Source organism: the organism of the source record quoted next, unplaced genomic scaffold (assembly GCF_019419815.1).
Source record: "Pyrus x bretschneideri cultivar Hongxiangsu unplaced genomic scaffold, Pyrus_bretschneideri_v1 Contig41, whole genome shotgun sequence".
Classification (NCBI taxonomy): domain Eukaryota; kingdom Viridiplantae; phylum Streptophyta; class Magnoliopsida; order Rosales; family Rosaceae; genus Pyrus; species Pyrus x bretschneideri.
In genome coordinates this window covers 2,228,522-2,235,247 of record NW_025999735.1, presented here as the reverse complement: position 1 = coordinate 2,235,247, position 6,726 = coordinate 2,228,522, and positions in this window count along the sequence as shown.

Sequence of the window (6,726 nt, the reverse complement as noted above, 5' to 3'; positions counted from 1 at the left end):
AATGGACTTAACAGTCAACTTTTATTCTGCCCCATATCAATTAAATTACTACTAACAACCAACATTAAATTACTAACAACCAACATTAAATTGCTAGGCTGGAGATATGTGGTTCTCCTTAATTCGTGCATGCAGATTTTTCGATTGAGTTTGACAGCACAAATGGACTTAACAGTCAACTTTTATTCTGCCCCATATCAATTAAATTACTAACAACCAACATTAAATTGCTAGGCTGGAGATATGTGGTTCTCCTTAATTCGTGCATGCAGATTTTTCGATTGAGTTTGACAGCACAAATGGACTTAACAGTCAACTTTTATTCTTCCACGCCATATTAGAGAAAAGCTTTCAATTATGGATCAAGTACTCAAATTAGTAAGAGAAACCTCCAAACCAGCTTTAATTTGTATAAAGGAACCGGTGCATGTATTTCCAGTCTGAATTTAGAACAAATATTGGTAAAAATTACAAAGGCTTAACTATAGTAATAGTCTTTCAATTATACTTCGAGTTTTATTTTTGTTTGGATAAATTGTTGACTTAATTTCTGAGTTAACATCTGAGTAAAAATTAGGTTTTGAAATTATTTTTCTGATAAAACAAGATGAATTAATAAAACATTGATCAAGTGTATCGCATACAAATTATAAATTATGTAACTTAAATTGAAGAAAATTTGAATAGAATAGCTTCGCATCCAATATTGGGGATGTAATTGGAAGATTTTAATTAGTTTGAGGACTAATTTGGGACATCCATTTTGTCAGTATTATAGTTTGGTGACACTTGGCATAAACGTTTGGATTTAATGGAGTTTGCTTATAACAATAGCTACCATTCTAGCATCAAAATGTCACCTTTCGAGGCACTCTATGGTAAATCTTGTCATACACCTCTTTGTTGGTCAGAAATTGGTGAGAGGGTATTAGTGGGCCCAGAGATTGTGGACGAAACTACTCATAATATTCAGGTAATTAAATCTAACCTGAAGGCGGTCCAGGATCGACAAAAGAGCCATGCTGACAGACACGCTACAGATGGAGTGTATAATGTGGGAGATTGGGTATTTTTGAAGTTATCCTTGTGGAAAGGTGTTGTACAATTTGGTAAGCAAGGTAAGTTAAGTCCTCGATATATCAGACCGTACCAGATCACCAAGCAAGTCAGTGAAGTTTCTTACAGACTTGAGTTACCTCCAGAGTTGTCAAAGGTGCACGATGTCTTTCATGTTTCTATGCTTCATCATTATGTTTCTGATCCGTCACACGTATTACCTCCTCAAATCCAGATTTGACATATAACGAGGAGCCAGTAACGATTTTAGATTGGAAGGATAAGGTTCTGAGGAACAAAACAGTGCGCTTGGTGAAAGTTTTGTGGATGAACCACTCGATGGAAGAAGCCACCTGGGAGACAGAGGATCGTATGCGAGATATGTATCCACGTTTGTTTTATGAATATCAGTGGTTGTTATGTTAGTGTATGAAATTTCGGGGACGAAATTTTCTTAAAGGGGGTAGGTTGTGATGACCCATCCCGAATTATAATATATTTTATCTTCGAAAGTGTGGGAATGACGATTTTTCCCTTCAAACAATGTGTGGTGGTTGTATAAGCGGGCTAAGGAAATGGACCAATTACTGTACCTCCTACTTTCTTGGGTCCAATTAGAATTGTGGGTTTGTTTTGATTTAAATTGTTAGCCTTAAACCTTATGGCCCAATCAGGACCTTGCTCTTTTATTTCTGCCCAATCCCGTAGCTCAGTCACACATACACACACATGTACAAACTTTCTTTCCTTCTTCTCTCTTCTCGACTCTTCTCCCTTGTCCATACAATCCGAGCCTTCAACTCTCAAACACCATCCAAACTTCATCGATCGAGCTTGAGCTTTGCATCAACGTGTTTTTGGTGACTTCACAAACCTATCCGCACCATTGGATCAAAGAACAGATCACGGGAACCCGAGAACCTAAGAGCTCCGAACGGACATATATATATATATATATATATATATATATACCTTATGTTTCCCAGAAACAATTTAAATGGTTTTTATGTTTTAAATACTATGTTGTATGCATTACATATTAGTATATGCTATAATATAGCTGTGCATATTACTGCTCAACGCCGTGGACGCTTAGGTAAGCTTCAGGTGAGTATATAGTGATGAGTTGCTTTTAGTGAATTATATCCTGCACATCGGTGTTAGTGCTCCGCCCGAGGATAGGGCCTAGCCTTCACGTGATCGTTCACCTCCCGCACCGCATGCTCACCTTGGATCCAAGGCAGGTGCCAGCTTGTCGTACAGACCACATTAGGTGGTTCCGACTCGTAGGTGACTTGCGATACTTCGCACAGCCTTCACGTGATCGTAGCACTTGTGCGTACTTATTTACACCTAGCCTGTCGTACAGACCACATAGATTGTTCTGACTCATGTGCAAGATTTAATTTGATTGTTGAGTTATTGATTCAGCTGTACAGTTCACGTTAGGTGACTCCGGCTGAGATGTCACTTTATATTAATGCAATTCACCTGGCTTACTTATTCATGGTTGAGATAATTATCATAACATACACATGGTTTGGTTATTCTTGAGTATAGTTCATATATGTTTACAGTATTATCCCACTCACACTTTCTGTTTTGCGCCCCTCCAGGTTCTAGATAGAAGTTCGTGTCGGTGGCTTACAAGGACTTCACGACAGTTCTGACAGACATCCACCAATGTAGGGTTTCTTTTATGATCTGTATAATTATTACTTAGTCTTCTGGACTGCACATCGATACCTATGCTCTGGTTGTGTGTGTCTTTACTTTAATCACTTTCACTCATACTTATAGGCTAGTCTAAGGTAAGATAACTAGTGTTTTTTTATTTATTTATTCGCATTTTCATATCATTACCACTTCCGCACAGCGCACATGGTTACGTCACCCTCACGTGACGGCCAGCATGCCTCAATTGAGGTCAGGGTGTGTCAAAAAATGTAATTTTAAAATACATTGAATCCAACGGCTGAGATTGAATATAATCATATCTAACAGGTAAAAAAAAAATCTAACGGTTGAAATTTAAATCCAACGACTAAAATAATTAAAAAAATATTATTTAACTCAAAATTCACCAAAAAATTTTATAAATACCTATGTATTTTATTTTTATACATCTCTATCATGATTTTCATATTCTTCCATAGTGTTTTCATGAGTTTCATGTATCGATTTAGTGATTTTTCAATATTTCTCAAAATTTAAATATTTTTAGATTAAAATGTTCATAAAATTAATTTGCAATAGCCTACATAATTTTTTTTTTGTTAAAAAAAAGTTAATTTAAGAAAAAAAATAGTCTAAGACCAACTCCAATGGTTGGGCTAAAAGCCAAAATTTTTAGCCCGGAAAATTTAGCTTTTAGCCCCAAAACAACTTTTCTGCTCCAACTGTAACATCCCACATCGCACAAGGGAATAGATCTTGTAAGCCTTATATGTATATTCTTATCTCTACCTAGCACGAGGCCTTTTGGGAGCTCACTAGCTTCAGGTTCTATCGGAACTCTGAAGTTAAGCAAGTTCATGCGAGAACACTCCCATGATGGGTGACCCACTGGGAAGTTCTTGTGTGAGTTCCCAAAAACAAAACCGTGAGGGTGTAGTCGGGGCCCAAAGCGGACAATATCGTGCTACAGTGGTGGAGTGGGCCCAGGATGTGGTGGACCCTGGGCTGGGATGTGACAATTTGGTATCAGAGCCTAACCCTGGCCGTAGTGTGCCAACAAGGACGTCGAGCCCCTAAGGGGGGTGGATTGTAACATCCCACATTGCCCAGGGGAATGGATCTTGTAAGCCTTATATATATATTCTCATCTTTACCTAGCACGAGGCCTTTTGGGAGCTCACTGGTTTCGCGTTCTATCGGAACTCTGAAGTTAAGAGAGTTCGTGCAAGAGCACTCCCATGATGAGTGACCCACTGGAAAGTTCTCGTGTGAGTTCTCAAGAATTGCAAAGGTGTGGTGACTACGAGGAAATTCAACGGTGTTCTGACAGAATGGACCAAATGAGGACTCACCTTCGGGTGTTTCATTTTAGAAGTTGTATATTTTAAAGCTTCCGAACTGTGCAAATGGTTACGTCACCCTCACGTGACGGCCAGCATGCCCTCCTTCGGGACGGGGTGTGTCAAATAAAGCACATAATTCATACACTACATAAACTTAATAATCATATCCACCATTTTCACTTGGTGATGGACTTCATGATTGAAGTGGGATATAAGGTTCAGAGGATTCATCATCTTGAAACGTACTCCTTGAGGCAGACTTTTGCAAAATTTTCTTTTGCTTACCACGTAAGAACTTCTTCCTCTATGGAGTGTATTTGCTGAGATCCTCCATCATCAAATTAACTTCAAACCTCTCTTGCTCCTTATCTGAGATTTCCTTCATTTGCAAACGCATTCGGGTCATTTTTTCTTGGCGAGCGCTATGGCTTTCGTTCAATTTTGCAATTCCAGTAGCAAAGTGTCCACTCATCGAATCTTAGGACTTCCCTTTTCTCTTTGCTTCCTTTTGCTTATCTCTTCCCGGGGCCTTGCAAAAGAAGGAGATGGGGTCATTTCATCGACACCTTCATCTCCGGCATTTGTCTGTGTGGCTTCACATTGAAATAATCTTTCCCATTGTTGGTCAGCATCGGTTCCCCACCTCGGACAATCCTTGAGGATGTCCCAAGCATGTTGCAACTTAAAAACTTGATTTTTTGGTGTTACTCTTATCTTGCAAATTTCCATTGTTTGTCACCCTATGCAAAAAATACATAAAAATAATTAGTTGCAAACTAATATTATATACATGACAAATAAAATATCAAGAACAAAACTCGCAATTTCTATGGCGCTCATTCCACTAGGCATGCCAACCACAGCTCTCTCCAAGTTTCCCTTCCATAAAGTGCATGCTTTGTTGATAGTCTTCCACCGATCATAAACACCACCACCGTCCTGCCCGCCGCCGTTGCAGTTTTCTTGAAACTGTGCAATGATTTTATCCCACAAAACTTTTTTATTTTGATTTGTGCCAATTGCACCATCTTCGCTAACAGAAACTCATGCCAAACATAAAGTAACATCTTCCTCACAGGTCCAATTACGACCTCTAATATGCTCTCTTGCCATGTTGAACAATTTGAAAATTGAAAGAAATGGTAGAAAGATAAATTGGAAGTATTGTAGGAGAAAATTGAGTTTTGTGTGGATGTTTGAACAAATAATTAGGTATTTATGGAGTTTTTGGGTGAATTTTGAGTTAAATAATTTTTTTTTAATTATTCTAGCCGTTGGATTTAAATTTGGGCCGTTAGATCTTTTTTTTACCGTTAGATTTGATTATATTCGATCTCAGCCGTTGGATTCAACGTATTTTAAAATAACATATTATAAAAAAATGAAATTTGAATCTGAACAGTTGGATCAACCAACAGTCCTTAAATCACAGCCCTTGGATGTAATTATAGCCGTTGGGAGCCCAAGTGGGTGGCCGACACACGGCCTGACAGAGGGGCCCACCCTGTCGGGAAACCCTTGCAGGTGCACACGTGGAGCGCGTTGGAGCATGGACGGGCCGAGACTAGCACAATTGCCAACGAGTCCACTCGCACAGGGGGGAATTTAGGGGGATATTTGGCCCAGCTTTAGCATTTGGCTTTTAGCCCAATGTTTTAGCTTCGGTTGGAGAGTGCATAGGGGGAATTTGACATTTAGCCCACCATTGGAGTTGGTCTAAGTTCATTCCTTAATAATCTGGGGCTAAAATTTTAGACCAAAATGATTGGAGCAGAAAAGCTACTTCTGGGCTAAAACCTAAATTTTCTGGGTTAAAAATTTTAGGTTTTAGCCCAAAGGTAGGAGCAAATCCCACCATATTGTAACTAAATCTTTCCAACAGTATTTGCTAACATGGCAGCCACCACTATCCTACTGCTATGTGTCTTTTTATTCCATCAGATTTTTGGACTTAAAGTTCAAATTATCCAGGAAAGAAAAAGACATTTTGAAAAAAAAGAAAGACAACACATCAAAGGTGAGACTACACCTGTCTTTTCCATTTTTCTTTGGAATCTTAATGAAACATTTCGGTACTGATTACTTTTAACGAAAATGACATTTTTACCTTAAAAAGTCATTTTCAATACTATTCATTTACACATTTATTTTGTCATTTTCGTTAACACTAAAGATTTTTAGGACTTTTCGTTAGTGGTTTTTATTTTTTTTTTTTTTTTTTGCAATGAGATTATTAGTTTTTGGGAAATTTAGAATCCCCTGCACTTTTCTAATACTCTTTAGATTAAACATTGGTTCTATTTTGAAATTTGATTAGGACGCCTAAATAATAGCCATGTCAGCATTATCTCAAAATTTTAAAACCTAGGCATCTGTATCAAAAACCCCTTTTTTTTTTCTTTTTTTTTTAATAGTTGCTGGAATGAGATTATAAATAGCGCCAAAGCTCGGGGGTAACGGATATGGTTTCTTTGATCCCTTTTTCTTACATGCTTTGGTGGTTGTTCAAGTTTGTCATCTCACATTTGGGTCGTGTCGTCACTGATTTCTTGATCTGCTCATCGTTTTAAGTATGCTTAAGTATACTTAAGACTTCCTTTGTTTCAAACGTTTTAGCTTAGTATATTTTTTTTTCACATATGCTCAAAGC